This window comes from Gracilinanus agilis, chromosome 3, assembly GCF_016433145.1.
Source record: "Gracilinanus agilis isolate LMUSP501 chromosome 3, AgileGrace, whole genome shotgun sequence".
Lineage (NCBI taxonomy): Eukaryota > Metazoa > Chordata > Mammalia > Didelphimorphia > Didelphidae > Gracilinanus > Gracilinanus agilis.
Genome location: NC_058132.1, coordinates 104,168,404 through 104,187,065, shown reverse-complemented (window position 1 = coordinate 104,187,065; position 18,662 = coordinate 104,168,404).

The window sequence follows — 18,662 nt, the reverse complement described above, 5'->3', positions numbered from 1 at the left end:
AACCTAGGACCTCCTGTCTCTAGGACTGGCTCTCAATCCACTGAGCTACCCAGCTGCCCCCTATAAATTCTTTGTGTATATATTTCATAATTAAAAATTCCCTGTACTTAAACTCCACGGCTGGAATTTTTCTTCTAATGCTTCTTTGGCAGAATTAGTCAAAATATCAGAGAAGATAGTGGAAGAAGGCAAGTGTGTTGGGAATTTTTCTGAAGTGGCTTCTGAAAAAATATATCTTGCTTACATTAGAGTAATTAATTAGTGAATTCAAAAGAGTGTGTTGGGTACTGATTATTCACACTTGAGAAAAGAATTGATTTGAAGGGGTTTTCGGGGTGTCAAAGAGTCTTTAGCAGGTTTTAAGAGACTAGGAACTTCAAGCTGAGGGTGGCAAAACTATTACCTCCTTCTAATTCAAGAATTCTAAAAGCTTGTCTGACTGTAATCTATTGACTTTTTACTTCTCCCCTTGCCTTCCCTTACATCGATTCTCCATCTGTACCATGCCTTCCAAACCCTCTACTACTTAATTGACTCCCAATTTCCCTGCACTAGTCATTCTCTTTTCATCTCTCCATCTATTTTCACCCCTTAGGAAAAGTTTAAGACAACACTTAGATTAATACCACCTTTATGATTGGTTCCACTATGTATCTGCATTATATAGTTTCAACTGTATACTTAGCGCAGTGATGCAATCCTACTGTATTATCAGTCATTATCGTACTCTCCACAGTGGCTCTCCTCAACCTAATCATCCCTATTCAAACCTCCCATGGCTCCCCTATCCCTACTCATTTTGTTGAAAACCTTGCTTCACGTTTTAAAGAGAAAAAAGAGGCCATTGCTCCCAATCTTTTCCCCCTTTCTTTATCCATTGTTCAGGTACCTTCTGTTACTCTCTCCTCCTTTGACCCTATTCCATATGATGAAGTGGCTTTACTCCTTCCCCAGGATAACTGTTCTACTTTTTTAAGTGATCCCATTCCATCCTGTATCCTCCAATAGACTGTGCCCTCTGTTGTCTCTATTCTCACTCACTTATTTTCAATCTTTCCATTTCTGCTGACTAATTTCTGACTTCCTAAAAATAAGTCCATATCTCCCCTATATTATAAAGGCTTTCACTTATTCTTTCCACTATCTCCCTATAGCTCTTCTGTCTTTTGGAGCCAAACACCTTCAAAAGGTCATCTACAATAGATGTTTCCACTTGCTCTTTTTTTTTAACACTTACAATTTGGCATATGATTTTTATCAATCCATTGAAACTGCTCTTGTCAAAGTTAATAATGATCTCTTAATTATCAAATCCAATGTTCTTTTCTCAGTCCTCATCCACCTCAACCTCTCCATAGCCTCTGATATGTTAATCTCTTTTTCCTTTTTTTTTTTTTTTTTTTTTTTTTTTTTTACCCTTTACTTCTACTTTAGAATCAATACGATATATTGGTTCCAAGGCAGAAGAGTGGTAAGGGTTAGGCCAGTGATGGCAAATCTATGACATGACACACATAGCCATTTCCGATGACACATGGCCACATGCAGCCTCATACAGAGAAGTATGAGGCCACATACCAAGGATCAAACATTCACTGTAGTGTAGTGTAGACACTCTGCACTATAGATGACAATTCTACCTATGTTAATTTACCTGTTTTGGTTTATTAAGTACAGTTATATATTACAACTATACATTTTTGTTATTTAAACTATAAATATTGCAAAATTATGTTTTTTTTTTCCTCGAAGTGACATACCAGCTGAATTATGCTTGGTTTTTTGGCGAATTTTGACACACCAAGCTCAAAAGATTGCCCATCACTGGGTTAAGAAATGGGAGTGAAGCTATTTGCCCAGGGTCACATAGCTAGGAAGTGTCAGAGGCCAGATTTGAACCAGGACCTCCCATCTCTAGGCGTGGCTCTCAATCCACTGAGCTACCTACTCCCTCTTTTTCTTGATACAATCTTTTCTTTGGGTCTTTTTTTTTGGAGGGGGATGCCACTCTCTTTTGTTTTGCTTCCTACCTATCTGAAAGCTCCTTCTCAGTGTCCTTTAGGAGACCTTCCTCTAGATCACACCCTTTAACCATAGATGTCCCTCAAGGTTCTCTCATGGGCTATCTTCTCTTCTCCCTTGAGACTATTTTACTTGGTGATCTCACCAGCTCCCATGAATTTAATTACCATCTTTATGCTGATGATTCTCAAATCTGTCTTTCCTGTTCCAATCTCTCTGCTGATTTTCAATCTCAAATCTCCAACTGCCTCTCAAGTATCTTGAACTGGACGATCTGTAGACATCTTAAACCCATTATGTCCAAAACAAAATTCCTTTATCTTTCTCCCTACACCCTCTCCATCTCGTAAACTTCCCTATTCCTGTGGAGAGCAATATTGTCCTCTCAGTCCCTCAGGCTAGCAACTAGGAGTCATCCTGGATTCCTCATTCTGTCTGTTTCTCTTCCCTATATCAATGCTGTTTCCAAGGACTGAAAAGAAAAAAAAAAAATCTAACTCTCTGATGTCTTTATAACACTTTATTGGAGGAAAAAAACTACCTGAGTTCCCTAGCTGAAATTAACTAGAACCCCTGGACTCCTCTGAATCTTCTCAGATTCAAAGGGCCCTCCCAGGCACAGGATTGATCCTTATATTGACCAATCCTGGCCTGGAAGTAGGGGGGGCGTGGCCTCTCCCCTACACAGGATTGGTCCAATTCAGGACCAATGCCATGCCAGGAAATAGAGGGCGTGGTCTCTCCCCTAGCATGGGACTGGTCTGCCCACTCAAGACCAATCCCACATCAGGAAGTAGAGGGGTGGGACCCCTGGGGCATGCTGGGAGAGGTAGTTACCCAGCATGCACAATCTTTTAAAACCAACAGTCTGTGGATTTTACCTTTGCCACGTCTGTCAAATACACCCTCTACTCAACTTTGACACAGCTGCTACATTTCTGCTGGCCATCCTTACCTCATATGTAAATCATTATAGTAGTCTGTAGTGGGTGTGCCTGTTTCAAGTCTCCCTTTACTTGAACCCATCCTCCATTCATCTACTAAAGTGCTTTTCCTAAAACTCAGATCTGATCACACCACCTACCGAACTCAATAAACTCCAGTGTGTCCAGGAGCAAATAAAACATTCTCTGTTTGGCTTTCAAAGTCCTTTATAAGCTAGCCTGCTCCTACCTTTACATCTTTATTTTACACCTTACTCCCCATCATCATGTATTCTTTGATCTAAGTGACACTTGCCTCTTCCTGCCTGTTCCATGAATAAGATATTATCTCTCTGCTAAGAGCATTCTCTCTGGATTTCCCCCAGGTCTGGAACCTCTCTCTCTGTTCCATCTGCTGACGTCCCGATCTTTCTTTAAGTCTCTACTTAAATCCCGCCTTTGACAGAAAGCCTTTCCTTTTTAATTCCAATGCTTTCTCTCTAAGAATTACTTCCTATTTATCTTTAATACATCTTTCTTTGAAGATATTTCTTTGCGTGTTATTTTCCTCATTGGATTGTAGCGCAAGGGACAGTTTTTGGACTTCTTCTGTACCTCCATCATTTCTCACAAGATCTGGTACATAGTAGACATTTAATAAATGTTTGATTGATTAATTGAAAAGAATTGACAGAATAGGCAGCAGGAAAAGTGGTGTTTAGGGAGGACAGGAACTGAGCATTGGTCCTCTGTGTAGAGAGCTCTACAGATAGCTTTCCAAACAGTTGCTTAATCAATGTTTGTTGATAAATTAATAATTATTATCTTGGGCTCAACTGAAATGTAAAAATCACTTCATTTTTGCCATTATATAGATAACTAGTTCAATCTGGTTACAATATTGAGCAGTTGTGAGGGAAAATTTCGTGTTATTTGTTTATTATGAATAATTATCACAATAATAAAATTCTTAATGGCTATTGCACTTTGACATTTGTTATCTCTGCCTAGTCCTCCAACAACACAATGAAGTAGGCATGGCAGTAGATGTTCTTCCCCCTTATAGATGTGAGAACTAAAATTTGGAGTTACTTACCAAGGTCCCATGACTTAGAGAAGTCAGGACTCATGTCAGATAAAGCTCTGTACCTGAAGTTCAAATCCAGCCTTAGAAAATTAATGGTTGAATGATCCTGGGCAAGTCATTTAAACTTCGTTTGCCTAAGTTTCTCCATTTGAAAAATGGGGATAATAAAAGTTCATACCTCCTAGTATTGTTATGAGGATCAAATGAGATCTGTAATATCATTTTGCTATGCAAAATGGAGACCAGGACGAGTGACACCCAATAGTTTTAGAATTTAGAACCAACCCAGATGCCATGAGCCAGAGGGCAAAAAGCAGTTACTGCCAGGACTATAAAAGAGAGAAACTGGAACAAGAAACTCTCTCATTCCTGAGAAGGGACCTGGGTGGTTGGGTGGGTAGGCCAACCAAACCTACTTAGGTTATGTGCATCCTTTTCCAATACTTACCACGTCCTCAACTTCTGGACAAAGCTGTGCTGTATATTACTCATTGAACATCAAAGAAGAACAACATCAAGACTCAATCAATTTGGTTAAGGCCAAAGGTGCCTGGCCTGGCCAGAGTGGGACAGAGAGGGAAACCTCTCCAGCAGAAAGTCTCAACCTGATTGCCCTTAATTGACAAACCTGATCATCAGAAGTTTAGTGAAGGTTTCCCAACACCTCTTTCCTTCAACCCTGTTCCTTTCCCTGAGTTGTTACAATTAAATCTTAAAAGTCTACTTAGGTGAAGGTCATTATTGTACTAAGGATCAATAATCTTATCCTTGGGTCTAAAGGAAGGGATTGCTCAAGCAAAGTCAAATCACAGTCATTGGCATTATCCATTAGTCCATAACTTTATCCATCAATCTAAACCCAAGATAAACAACCAGAGAAGCTGTGTGATCCAATTCACAGCTCCTCACTCGATCACTTATTCCTGGGCACTGTTAGGTGGGAATTGAGTGTTTAGCTGAGCTTCAAATAATTTGTGGGACCTGGTATTCACCTAGGCTTCCCACCTTCACTCAGCTCAGGTATTTTCACCATCAGAGGACCTTGGGCCATCTCTCCATCAGGCCCTATCTGATATCACCATACCACCTATAACAGATCATATTTCTAAAGCACTTGGGAGAGCTCCTGGCACATGCCAGCTACTGTATAAATAGTTGCTATTAGCTATTATTAGGTCTGTTTCACTGTCCCCAATATTACACTGTGTAAGCATTCTCAGTAATTTGCTAAATAATACAACTGTATTCTGTATGGTTTTGCTGGGCCCTTAAAAATAATTTTCAAAAATAAATTCAATATAAACATATGTTTCATTTCTGATGTGATCAAGGTTTCAATGTCACTATGAATTTAAACATGAAATGAACTTCTTTTCTTCCCACTCCAACTCATCCCTTTGTTTGAATGTCCCCCTAAACCCGCTAAAACCCTATTTGTCATTTAAAGACTTCATATAGATGTTGCCTCCTCCATAAAATTTTCCCTGCCCTTCTGGTTAAAAAAATTCTAATCTTCCTTGCAATTTTCAAAACACATTGACCCTCCCAGATGTTCCACAGTGGATAGAGCACACGGCTTTGACTCAGTAAGATCTGAGTTCAAATCTGGCCTCTTGAACTTAATAGCTGTGTGTCTCTGGACAAGTCACTTAGCCTCTATTTCCCTTGGTTGTCTCATCTGTTAAGTGGTATTAATAATAGCACCTAGCCTGTGGGGTTGTCATGAGGATAAAATGAGGTAATAATTTTAAAGCACTTAGCACAGTGCCCGGCACGCTATAAGCATCATACCAATGTGAGTTGTGATATTATCATTTATGTGATGTAGTAGATAGAACACTGTTTCTAGAGTCAGAAAGGACTGAGTTGAATTTCAACCTTTGTCACTTATTAGCTATATGTCACTGGGCAAGTTACTTCACTAATGTCTGCCTTAGTTTCCTCATCTGTAAATTAGGAATAATAGTAGCACTTACCTTCCAGGGTGACTGTGAGGATCAAATGAGGTAATAGTTATAAAGGGCCTTGTAAATCTTAAACTGCTATATAAATGCCAATTAGAATTGTTTTCCTTATCGGAGCTTATTATTTTAGTGAGAAGATTCCTGACTCATCTCAGATTTTTGTATTCTAGTTCTCACTGACACATATTAGATACTTGATTATGGACAAAGCTCTTTACCTATCTCAGATCCATGATTATTATCTTCAAAAGGAATACTCTCCCACCCTCACAAAGTTAATGTGATGAAGACTACGTTGGAAGTTGCAAAACACCCCCAAAATCTAAGCTATCATGATGGTGATGATGATGGTGATTGTGATGGTGATGGTGATGGCAATTCTGCTGATGATGATGATAGTGGTAGTGATGGTGGTGGTGGTAGTGGCAGCAATGATGATGATGATGATGGTGGTGGTGTTAGTGGTGATGATGATATTGATGATGGTGATGATGATGGTGGTGGTGGTGGTGGTGATTATGATTTTGCATTACAGTTGACTATTGGTGTCTTACCCCTCCCCCCCAAACTCCCAATGGATAGTACATGGTTTAATAGCAGGATCTTCCTATTAATTGACAAATGGATCTCTTTAAAGGCCTAAATCTCACTTTGTTTATCATTGTATACTACCCTTCGCCACATCCCAACCTGAGTACACCATTGGCATATCACAAATGTTTGTTGAATGAATTTTGAAAGCTGAAGCTGCAACAAACAATCGATGCATCCACTTGCCAGAGAGGTTTCAGGAAAAAAAAAAAAAAGCAAACTCAGTAATGATTCAATTAGATAATACAAATAAATGCCTGGCAGAAGCCAAATAGACTGGATTGCTTGCTTGCCGCTAATCACACACTCCCTAACCAACCACAGAATGCTAGCCCCATTTCCCAAGCCAGGCAGGATATCCAGCCCACCATGTAGAAGAGCTTCAGTAAATAAAAAAGTGCTTCCTCCCCAGGCTTTTTCCCCTTTCCCAGCCATCCTGCTGTTATCCCCAGAGGTCTGTTTAACTCTGAGGGCAGGCTGAGACAGCACGTAGGCCGACCCCCTTAAGTGTGAAGGACAAACTGCAAACTTCAGTGACAAACATTGTCACTGGAAATTGCAGGCACTGATTTTGTCAGGCCGTTTGTCATTTTCCTCATTGTCAGAGCTGTATTACAATAGCTGGCTGTTTAATGCCAAGACAGCTTGGGAGGCGAAAAGAGAACCATTCTCAACAACACTCATACAAATTCAAAGGATCAATCATAGAATGTTAGTACTCAAAAGGACCTTAGAATATAGACTGTTAGGACTTTAAATGTTACAGCTAAAAAGAACCTCAGAACAATGAATCGTAAAACGCAGAATATAAAATGGTAAAGCTCAAAGAGACCTCAGAACAGAGACTGTTGAAACATGAAATGATGAAAAAATTTTAAAACCTTAGAATATAAATCGTTACAACACGAAATGTTAGATCTAAAAGAGATCTTAAAATAATGTTTGGTAGATAGGGAACATCGAATTAGAACTCGGGGGCCTGATAACACAGACTGTTAAAACACAAAATGTTGGAGCTTAAAAGGACCTTAGAATGAATATGGGATGGTAGAGGGGGAGAGAGACTTGAGAACATAAACTACTGCAACATAAAATATTAGATCCAGATGGGAGATCTTAGAATGTGGAATGTTAGAGCTGGGAGAAATCTTAGAACACAGAAAGTGTTCTCTTCTACGGAAAAATTCATAGAACAAAGAATAGTCAATTAGGAAGGAGTCATAACATTTTGAGTGTGAAGGGAATCTGAAGGAAATCTAGTTCAAATGTTTCATGTTACAGATAAGAACGCAAGGCTCAGAAAGGTTGGGACTTGTCCAAGGTCCAGTAGCTTTGAAAATATAGGATTTTATATCTTGAAAGAAACTGAAATTTCTAAATTCAACTTCCTCATTTCATCATGGAGGAAACAAAGGCTCAGACATTAATCCAATAGTCATCTACCCCATCCCTTTTCATAGCTATTCTTAATTTCTAAATTGAATTTTCATGAGGTAATTAACCTGCCAAAGACTTCTGCCAAAGTCTTTTCTAAAACATAGAAATGGCTTGGACTTTTGATTCTGTTGTCAGTGAAGTAAAACTAAGGGTAAGAAAGAAAATAAATATTCATTAAGCTTCAACTATGTGCCAAGTCTTGAGCTAAGCACTTTACAAATATCATATTATTTGATTCTTGCAACATTCCATGGCTGTTAGTATTGGCTATTAACTATTAAATGAGTATTATTATTAATATTATCACTAAGTCTTATTAACTATTAAATAGGTATTATTATTAACATTGCCATCATTATTAACCCCACTTTACAGATGAGAAAACTCAGGAATATAGAGATTAAATGACTTGGCGAGCATCACACCACTAGTAACTGTCTGAGGCTAGATTTGAACTCATGTTTTCCTGACTTCATACCCAGTGTTCTATCCACTACCCAGTTATAAAAGCTAAGTATAGACTTGATGATGGGCTATGTGGATTAAAACCAAGTAGCAACCTACCACAGAATCTCATAACCAGTATTTTACCCATAAGGAGATTAATGTTCTGGGTCATTGCCATTTGAAAACCAGTTTTTTTTTTTCTTTTCTCTTTGCAAAGGGATAGAGAAAGTCTGGAGCTATAATTTTCCCAGAATGAGGAAAATTCTTTCCTTTGACATAGATCTATAAGTTATAAATAATATACCTTAGAATATTTCACTGAGACTAAGAAGTTGGACTTTTCCTATGCTATTCATAGGTGTCAAAGACGGGACTTGAACCCAGTTCTCCCTGACTCCAATGTTAGAATTGCCTCTATGGCCTCTCCAGGAAATACTTAAAAATTCAAAAGGGTTGCTTTGTTTTTTTTTTTTTTTGTTTTTTTTTTGGTCCTGTTTTGTGGTGATAATGGAAGAAAAGGGACAGAACATGCTAAGAATCACTATTTACTGGCTTTGGTTTCCTGTTTCTTCTATTGCATACTCTCTGTCTAGAGGTCTGTGGTATAAAGAGATGAAAAGACACTGGAAGTACCAAACAATATCCCTATATATATTCTGCCTTAAAAGCCAAGAAAATATTTTCAAGGTGATATATGACCTCTTAATAGGTTGGTTGGCCATATGGTTAGAAGGGACCCCACAGATTCTAAATTACTTGGAGAAAGGCCTTCAAGTACATGAGCAAAATTCCTTTGGCACATTTGTGAGAAAACCCAAACATGAAATACACAAGGCAAGAAGACATTGATCATGGGTTCTCTGGACCCAGAAGATAGTTCTAAAGACAAGGAGGAGTAGGGTACAAAAAGACAAATTTAGGAATGTTGAGAGAAAAAGCTTAATAACTATAAAATATATCCAAGAGTAGAATGGATTGCCTAAAGAGGCAATGGATTCTGTGGAGTTCTGTACGATCATAGTATAGTAGAAATTTCCTTCTTGTATGCATTAGGCTGAATGCCCAAAGAGATCCCTTTCAGCTCTTCAATTCAGTGGCAGTGTTAGAGAGGAGATGATTGGTGTCAGTGGAAAGGCAATAAGATTTTAAGTGACTTGCCCAGAGTCATACATCAGGAAGTGTCTAAGACCAGATTTGAACCTGGCAAGTGGTATTTGAACTCAGGAAGAGTCCAAGTTCTGCACTCTGTCCACTCTGCCATGTAGGTACCTAACTAATAGTTGCATTTTTTTTTTTACTTTTAGCATGTTTTTATGTAACCATTGAACACATACAGGACTTAACCTATCACTAGTATAGAAAAAAATTTCCAAGCAAGGAAATTCCTTTTATCAGTGTATGTCAGAACCTTCTCTTCAACTTATGGTCTTAAAGATTGCCTAGAGGACTAAAATGCTGATTTATTTGGCCAAGGCCACATTATCATGTAACCTCTCTGGGTCTGGACTTCTTCCAGAAAGTGATAGTTAACCTAGATCATCTTTCAGTTTCATTCCCAATTCTTTTCTTCCTCTTCCTGGGATTCTACATCCAGCAGAATGAAACTTGATAAATCAAAAGACAGGATTTCATAGAATCATAATAGTTTGATGTTACAAGGGGCCTCAGACACCATCTACATTAAACCCATAATTAAACCAAATGAATCTTCTAAGGAAAATGTTACAATTACTTGGTTTTCTTAAGGACTTCTAATTAATGAAAACTCCCCTTTCCTAGACAGCCCATTCAACTTGGGATAGTTCTCATTGTCAAGAAGTTCTTTTCCTTTATACCCATTCCAATCTACCTTTCTTCCACTTCTATCTTAATTCTGTTGTTTGGAACCAAAGAGAATAAAGAGAATCCCCCATCTATATAAAAAACCCTTCAAATACCCAGACGTCTATATCATGTCCATGCCCAAACCCAGCCCTCACTTATCTAAGACAAACATCTCCAGCTCTTTTAGTTGATCTTTACATGCTATGATCTCTGCTCTTCTTACCACCATAACCAAAGTATTCCATAAGTCCAATTTCCATCACTAACTCTCTGAAATTAGTTATAAATTTGGAGAAACTCCTACTTTTTATAGATCTGGGGGAATATGAGCATAGATCACTTAATAAAGCCTGATTTTTTTTAAAAAATTTTTTTTAAAACCCTTGTACTTCGGTGTATTGTCTCATAGGTGGAAGATTGGTAAGGGTGGGCAATGGGGGTCAAGTGACTTGCCCAGGGTCACACAGCTGGGAAGTGGCTGAGGTCGGGTTTGAACCTAGGACCTCCTGTCTCTAGGCCTGACTCTCACTCCACTGAGCTACCCAGCTGCCCCCCTGATTTTTTAAATTTATGAATTAGTTTTGCTAAACTGTTTTTTTATCTTTCTCTTTAAAAATATTCTTTCATATAAGATTGCTTTCTGGGAGAAGAAAATAGATGAATATAGGGGTAAGTCTAGGCAATGTAAATTATAAATTAAAAATATAAATGAAACTTGAATAAGCTAAAAAAAAGAAAAATACTTCTCGTAAGGAAAAAAATTACTTTGTAAAGCACTATATCAAGGCCAGCTTTCATTATCTTCCTACTTGGAACCAAGATGAAGGAGTGTTCAGTTTTTAATCTTTGTGCACATTTCAAGCACTTGCTTATGTGTGTAGGAAATATGGGATACAATGTGAAAAATAGAGAAGGAAGTCATCTCATTCCTGCCTTCAAAGAACTTGAAATCTAAATGACAAAGCCAGAGATTTACATTTGCTTCTGTAAGACCCTGGACTAAAGGTCATGATGACTTATAAGGATTTTTAAAAAGTTGCATTCTTCTATTGTTGTTGTTTTAAAACTTATAAAAGACTTTTCATTAACACTGTGTCTTTGTATCACCATACAAATAAATAATAAAATATGTAAATTAGATAATTTCAAAGAAAATTTTGGTTTCCATTTTAATTGCTAAACTATAAATTGTAAGTACAGAAAATAATTTTATACATTGGAAAACATACAAGCCAATACACATTACCATCATAGAGGAAATCAGGTTTCTAATTTCAGTCCAACTAGGTTGGTTGCTATTCCCTGGCTGTAATATTCTATCTCCTACTTCTCTGCTTCTGTGCAAGGGATCCCCTATGTCTGACCTTATTTCTCATCTGTACCTCACAGAATTAATTACATCTTTGAAAGCACAGATTAAGTACCAAATCTCTCATGAGAATTTTTTCTTTTGATGACCCCAATGTTATTATTTCTATAAACCTCTTAAAGATATTTTCCGTTATTTTATGAAAGGACCCTGATTCACATCCTATTGCTCACCTTTACTACCTTTATGACTTCCCTGGACCTCAGATGACTCATCTATTAAGTGACAGATTGGATGGTCCATCAAGTCCCTTCTACCTTTGGATCTTTGGTCCGTGGTTATATATTCACTGCATTTACTTATAATGTCAAGAATAGAATGTAAGTTCCCTGAGGACAGAGTCTGATTAGTTTTTGTCTTTGAATCCCCAGCATCTAGCAGAATTCTTTATACATATTAGATATTAATTGAACCAAATGAAACTAGCCAACGTCCCCTGTCTTCTTTGGGAGAAACATTTGAAGCACTATCATTCCTGATTTTTACCAAACATTGTGGTTAGACTTTCACATAATATTTCCCTGAACAATCTTTATTCATTTCCCCCATTCCCCTATTCACTCCACTTTGACAGCATGAATCACCAGGATGAACAGCAATCATTTTCAAAGTCTCTCTGTCTTTTATGCTCTCTCCCTCTCAGGATAAACACCTCTGCTTGCGGCTGCCTCACAAAATGGCTCCAGATTACTTCATACTTTATGAGCATTGATGGACACAACTAATCAAGGTAAAAAAAATGGCTCATTTATTCTTCATATATGTATGTGGACTGAATTTTATGCTGTTGGAAACCTGATGTTGGAAATCCAGAGTCATTGTTGTTACTGTTGATGATATGGAGTCTTGCTGGAAAATCTCATTGTGAGAGTGCTTGGCCATGTTTCTTTAGTAAAATGTCACCCATAGATTAGATTACTGGTAGTAGATGGCATCAGGATGGTGTATTCAGGGAGCAATGGTGTTCTGGAATTTTCTCATCAGAAAAGCAATGCCTGATTGTTGATGGCATCAGGCCACCAGTTCTTCAGTTGAGAACTCAAAGAATTCAAGCCAGGGCTTGGTACTCCTTACAGAGGATATTAAGGGGAAAAGAGGAGTCTTGTTCTTTAATAGACTTGTTAGTGGAACCCTATTTTATTAGTCTTTTAGTCTTCTCTTCTGCTCTTTAGGACCATTTTGCTTTTTTCATCTCTAAGTCTGTGCTATACTTTACCAATAGGCTTGACAAGCCTACTTCTCACAACTTCACTCCAGCCAAAACAGTTTTGCATTAATACTATTAACCTATGGTAACTAAACCCTTATGTTATGTTACTAAATTGCTGTTGGGTGCTAATTGCTTGAGATGAGATGGTGAGTGATTTAAGAGTGTTGATTCCCCTGAGTTGCCCAGAATACTGTTTTACCTGATTTACATTTCTTGAAGAACTATATGAAAGTCTTAGGTGGGGTGTGACTGTATCATGAATATTGTGTAACACATTACAAAAAGGAAAGTTGCTTTTGGAATGGATTTCTTTTTCCTTGTGCACTCTCCTTTTGAAGTATGTATTTAAGGAAATCCAAACTGCTATCATAAGTACATAAAAAAAAAGGAACTCCCTTTGAAATTGGACTTTCTCCTAAGTCTTTAGTTTACTCACAAATGTCTTAAGATTGATCTATAATTCTTTGGCATTCTTGGAAACATATAATCAATGTTAAAATATAAAACTGGCTCCCTTTCCTTGTATTCCCTGTGTGTGTGTGTGTGTGTGTGTGTGAGAGAGAGAGAGAAAGAGAGAGAGAGAGAGAGAGAGAGAGAGAGAGAGAGAGAGAGAGAGAGAGAGTCAGACAGATAGACAGACAGTCAGACAGACAGACAGACAGAGAAGGAGACGGAGAGAGGGAGATGGAGATGGACACAGAGACAGAGACAAAGAAAGCACTGAATATATTGCTATTGGAAGCTTGCCATTGGAGGTATACATTTGTATATTCTGTAGCTGCTCTTTGTGACTGGATCATCTGTGAAAATCTCTGTGGGTAAAAGGTTGATTGTGTTTCTTCTAACACATGTCATCCATAAGACAGACTACTTTTGGTTGACTGAGCAGCTATGAGAAATACTGAGACTCTACCTTAAAAAAGATTCTTTTCTATTATGACATCATTATAGTTTTCCTCCCAAAGCTAATCTATAAGATATGTAAGCCAGATTTTACCTTTCTAGAAAACCAACAAAAGGTTACAACCTATTAGAATTCAACTGTGATATAACATGAATCTGGTAAAAACTGGGGCGATTTTAGGAACTTAGTTCTTTCAAACCTACTAGAAAGAAAAGGATTAAGTTAATGCAGTTAATTAGTAATTAAGTTAAGTGAATTGCTCCATAGATCTAGTTCTAGAAGGGACTTTAAAGTCCATCTAGACCAACCCTCTTATTTTACAGACCAGGATGCCGAGGCCCAAGAAATTGAAGTTATGTGCTCAAGGTCACACAGATAGTAAGGGTCAGAAGTGAGATTTGAACCTAAGCCCTCTGAACCCAGAGTCAGAGAATGATCTTTCCATGGCATTATATTATTGTGAATAAATTGGTAATTATTGTAACTTTGAGTACTCTTAGAGTCAGAGAACCTAGGTTCAAGACTAAACAACTCTTGAGAAAGTCACTTAACTTCATTAGATTTTGATTTCCACTTCTAAAACATGAGTGTAACTAAAAAGCTAGGCCTGACTTCTAATGTGAGGAATCATCTGAAGAACTCTTGGGTCTTAATGTCAAGAAATTCAAACCCATAACATATACTCTTTCCTGGACCCAAGGCCCTCAATTCTGAATGGCATTCCCAAGATTCTCCTGAATTTATGTGTAGAGAGAATATTAGTGAGAAGCTTTTCTAATATTTAACTGACAAATCACTATTCCATAGATCTTTATCTTTCTGCCCTTGCAACACAGTTTATGTTCTGCTCCTGAAATATAGACCATTTTATTTACAATTACACACACAAACACACACACACTCATATACACAATTTCTTTGTGTGCCTCTCTGTGTCTCTCTGTGTTGATATATCTGTCTCTGTATCTCTATGTTTTCTCTCTCTCTCTCTCTCTCTCGCCTTTCCTCCCTCCCACCCCCCTCTCTCTCTGTATTCTTCCCTCTTCTGTATGTGAGTAAAATTTCCAAGATGTAAACAGAACTCTAAAAATTAGACCAGAACTAATTGAAACACCCCCACACCTTTCTGATATCCCAGCAGGCAGTTCATCTACCCAGAATTCTCAGAAATATAATTCTGCTGACATGTCCTCTTATTGCTTTGGATTACATTGGTCACATCATGTAACATCTTAACTCATAACTTAACTCGATTGATGAAACCTGACAGAGCATATCAGAAAGAGAGCCAGACAGCTTAAGCATTTTTTAAGACAGCCCAGCCCACGGACTTTCAGGGAGAGGAACACACCACCTCTCCTTCTCCCTCTTTATCCCATGCCCTGAAAAAAATCTCTATACTCTGTCCTTTGTACACATACTCCATTTAAACTCACCTACATATATGATCAAGCAAAAACACACACACACACACACACACACACACATGCAAACACATGCCTTGTTTTTAGTTTGTTCAATTGTTTCAGCCAACCCTTTATGACCCTTTTTGGAGTCTTCCTGGCAAAGATACTTGAGTGGCTAGCCATTTCCTTCTCCAGCTCGTTTTACAAATGAAGAAACTGAGGCAAGCGGGGTTAAATGACTTGCCTCTGATCACACTGCTAGTAAGTATCTGAACCTGGATTTGAACTTAGCAACATGAATCTTCGTGGTTCCAAGGCTTGGCACTCTCTCCACTGTGTCATCACACATACCTTAATTTCTCTCTCCTTGAACTCTTCCAGGGAATTACTTCATATTTTCTTTAAGCTTATTTAAATGTATGTTTGTTATAGTTTCCCCAAAAGAATGTCAGCTCCTGTAGTTTTGAAACTGATTGTGTCTTTGTACCCTCAGCAAGTACCACTTTACTTTGCCATAAAGTCATAGTATCATAGAATTAAAGTTGGAAGAAACCTTAGAGGTCATATCATACAACCTTTTCGTTTTATAGATGAAGTTTAAGTGACTTGCCCAAGGTCACACATGTGGTCATCAAGAGATGTAGTTGCACTCCAAGTCTTCTCACCCCTAAACCAGGGATCTTTACGCTGCATGATACTGCCTTCTAGTAGTACTTTATAAATTAAAATTAAATTAAATTGAATTAAGATATTAGGTATGTCTAAATGAGAGCATGGCTTGAAGTATATTTCCTTATATTGGCTATTTAATATTTTGCAGCTAATTTGATAACCCATGGCATCATATAAAGAAACTCAGGTTAATTCCTTTTTTTTCCCCTTTGGGGTGCTTAGTCTTGCTCTGTGAACTTTTAAGAGACTCTATGTTGACTCTTTGTGAGATTTCTTTAATGCTCAGCAAATATCCAGGAGATGAGATGAGACAGAGCCAGACAATGACTTTCTGTAGTATTTGCCTCTTGGCTCATTGCTGGTATATGTCCAGTGCCATGAGACTACTTCTGTTTACATGTGGACACAGAATAGTCAAAGAAAATTCTAAGAGTTAGAACATGTTTGGTTCCTATTTACTGAACAAGAGGAAGGAGAGAAGGCTTCATTTACTATTGTTTATTTTCTATTTTTAAAAATTAAATTTTACATATCTTCTTTCTGGAAGCTTTGAATTTTAAAAAGGACAGAAGCAACAGAATCGTTCGGAACCCTCTAAGTACTTTGTGTCCCTCGGTTCTCTTAAGACTACATCCTTCTTGCCTCTGACTATATTTCCAATGTTCTCTTTCCCAGTAGTTGTTAGCTCAAGTATAGAAGCCAGCATGTCTTTTTCTTGCTAATGTTTGAGATCCCTCAAGTGGCTGTAGCAGAAAAGATGGAAAGAACTTTGTTAAATGTAAAAACATTTCCTGCTAGCTTATGTCTGCTGCTGATTTTGTCTTTATCAGTAGAAAAATAGAATTATTATTATTGTTAACAATTTATATAATGCTTTAAGGCTTTCAAAATGCTTTAGAAACATTGTATATTAGTTTCATGATGCTATCAAGCAGGCACCACCACAGAAGAGCCCATTCTAACATTAAAGAGGAATAGACTTAAGGTAAATTAACAACAAACATGGAAATCTGATATTTGATTAACAAAATGCCTATGTAGCAGCATGATGTGTTAGGATGGATTGAGGTGGAGCATTGTATTTCAAGCCTGAAGAATTGGCTTTGAATTCTGAATTTGCCTCATCACTTGTGAGGAATTCAATATTTTTATTTATAAAATAAAGGAATTGGAATAAATGATCTAAAAGTTCCCTTCTCTTAAAAAATTTTATGTGTGAACACACACACATTCACACTCATACATTTGCTTATTTTGACAAACAAACTTTTGACCTATGGTGATATGGACAAATAGCCTAAAGCCTCTCTGCGCCTCTGTTTCATCTGTATAAGGGTCATATCTATTGTAGGAGCTGCTGGATTGAGCAATAGATAGGGCACTGACCTTGAAATCGGGAAGACACATCTTCATGAGTTCAAACCAGCCTCAGATATTTACTAGCTTTGTGACCCTGGGAAAGTCACTTATCCCTGTTTGCCTCAGCTTAAATGATCTGGAGAGGCAAAGGGCAAACTATTCCATTATCTTTGCCAAGAAAACTCAAAATGTGGTTATGAAGAGTCTGACAAGACTGAAAATGTCTGGACAAAGTATTTATAGTATGTACTCTATAGGGTTCTTTTGGATTTCAAAAAGTAGAATTCATGTAAAGTCTTCACAAACCTTAAAGAATTAAATAAATGTCAGATTTTTTTTCAGTTCTATTTAGTAGTCTGCAGGGTTCAGATAGAAATAGTTCTGGGAAGATTTGCTAGATTAATTTTTTAAATCAATTCATCAAAGATTAATTAAGTACTTACTATGTATCAAGATTTCTGCTAGGAACTAGGGATTCTCTCTCTCCCTTTCTCTCTCTCTCTCTCATACACACACACACACACACACACACACACACAAACACACACGCCTTAAAGAGTTTATATTTCCTTATGGGTGCCAATATTCAATGTAAAAGTAAATATAAAACATTTGGAAAAAATAATATTTTGGGGACATTAGAATCAGGGAAGGTTTTATATGGGACTTTTGGAAGGTTGTTTTGAAGGTGGATAAAATGATTAATTTCCAGAATTGAGGGAAATGGTTAGATTTCAGCTTCCAAAAGTTCTCTGAAAATATCTTTCTGATAATACTAGTAGCAATGAAGACATTGGGGCTAATAGAGACTTCTTTTTGGTCTCCTGTGGTTTGGGTTCTTTCCATTAAGTCTCTCTACTTTGAGAATTCTTTATTCCCTTCAGATTGGTAATTAGCAACATTCATCATGGCTGTACCCATTAAACATAGTATTGTTAAATTTTTTTGAATCACTATTATATCCAAATGATTATGGCAACTCTTTTGGCTGTGATAATATTCCAATGCCAGGTGTTCTTTTGGGTTGTTTCTGTTGTTGTTGTTATTTATGTTCCATAATTATTTTCAGTTATTTGGTGAGTAGGAACAAGACAACCCAGACCTTAAACAGCTTTTAGTCTAATGGAATAGTGAAGACAAACACATGAAAAATATAAATGAAAATACTCAAAAAGAAATATGAGGCAATTTGGTATAGTGAAACAAAATACTAACTCTGGACTCTGGGCACCCAAGTCCAAATTTTGCTCATACATGTACTGCTTGTGTCACTTGGACAAATCATTTAATGTCCCTGAGCTTCAATTTCCACATTTGTAAAATAAGAGGGCTAAATGGTGTGGTCTTGTGTGGTTGGGGAGCAGGCCCTTTCAGCTTTTTCACAATGACCTCATGATACAATTAAGTATATAAATTAAATATAAGTATATATAAGTATATACAATAA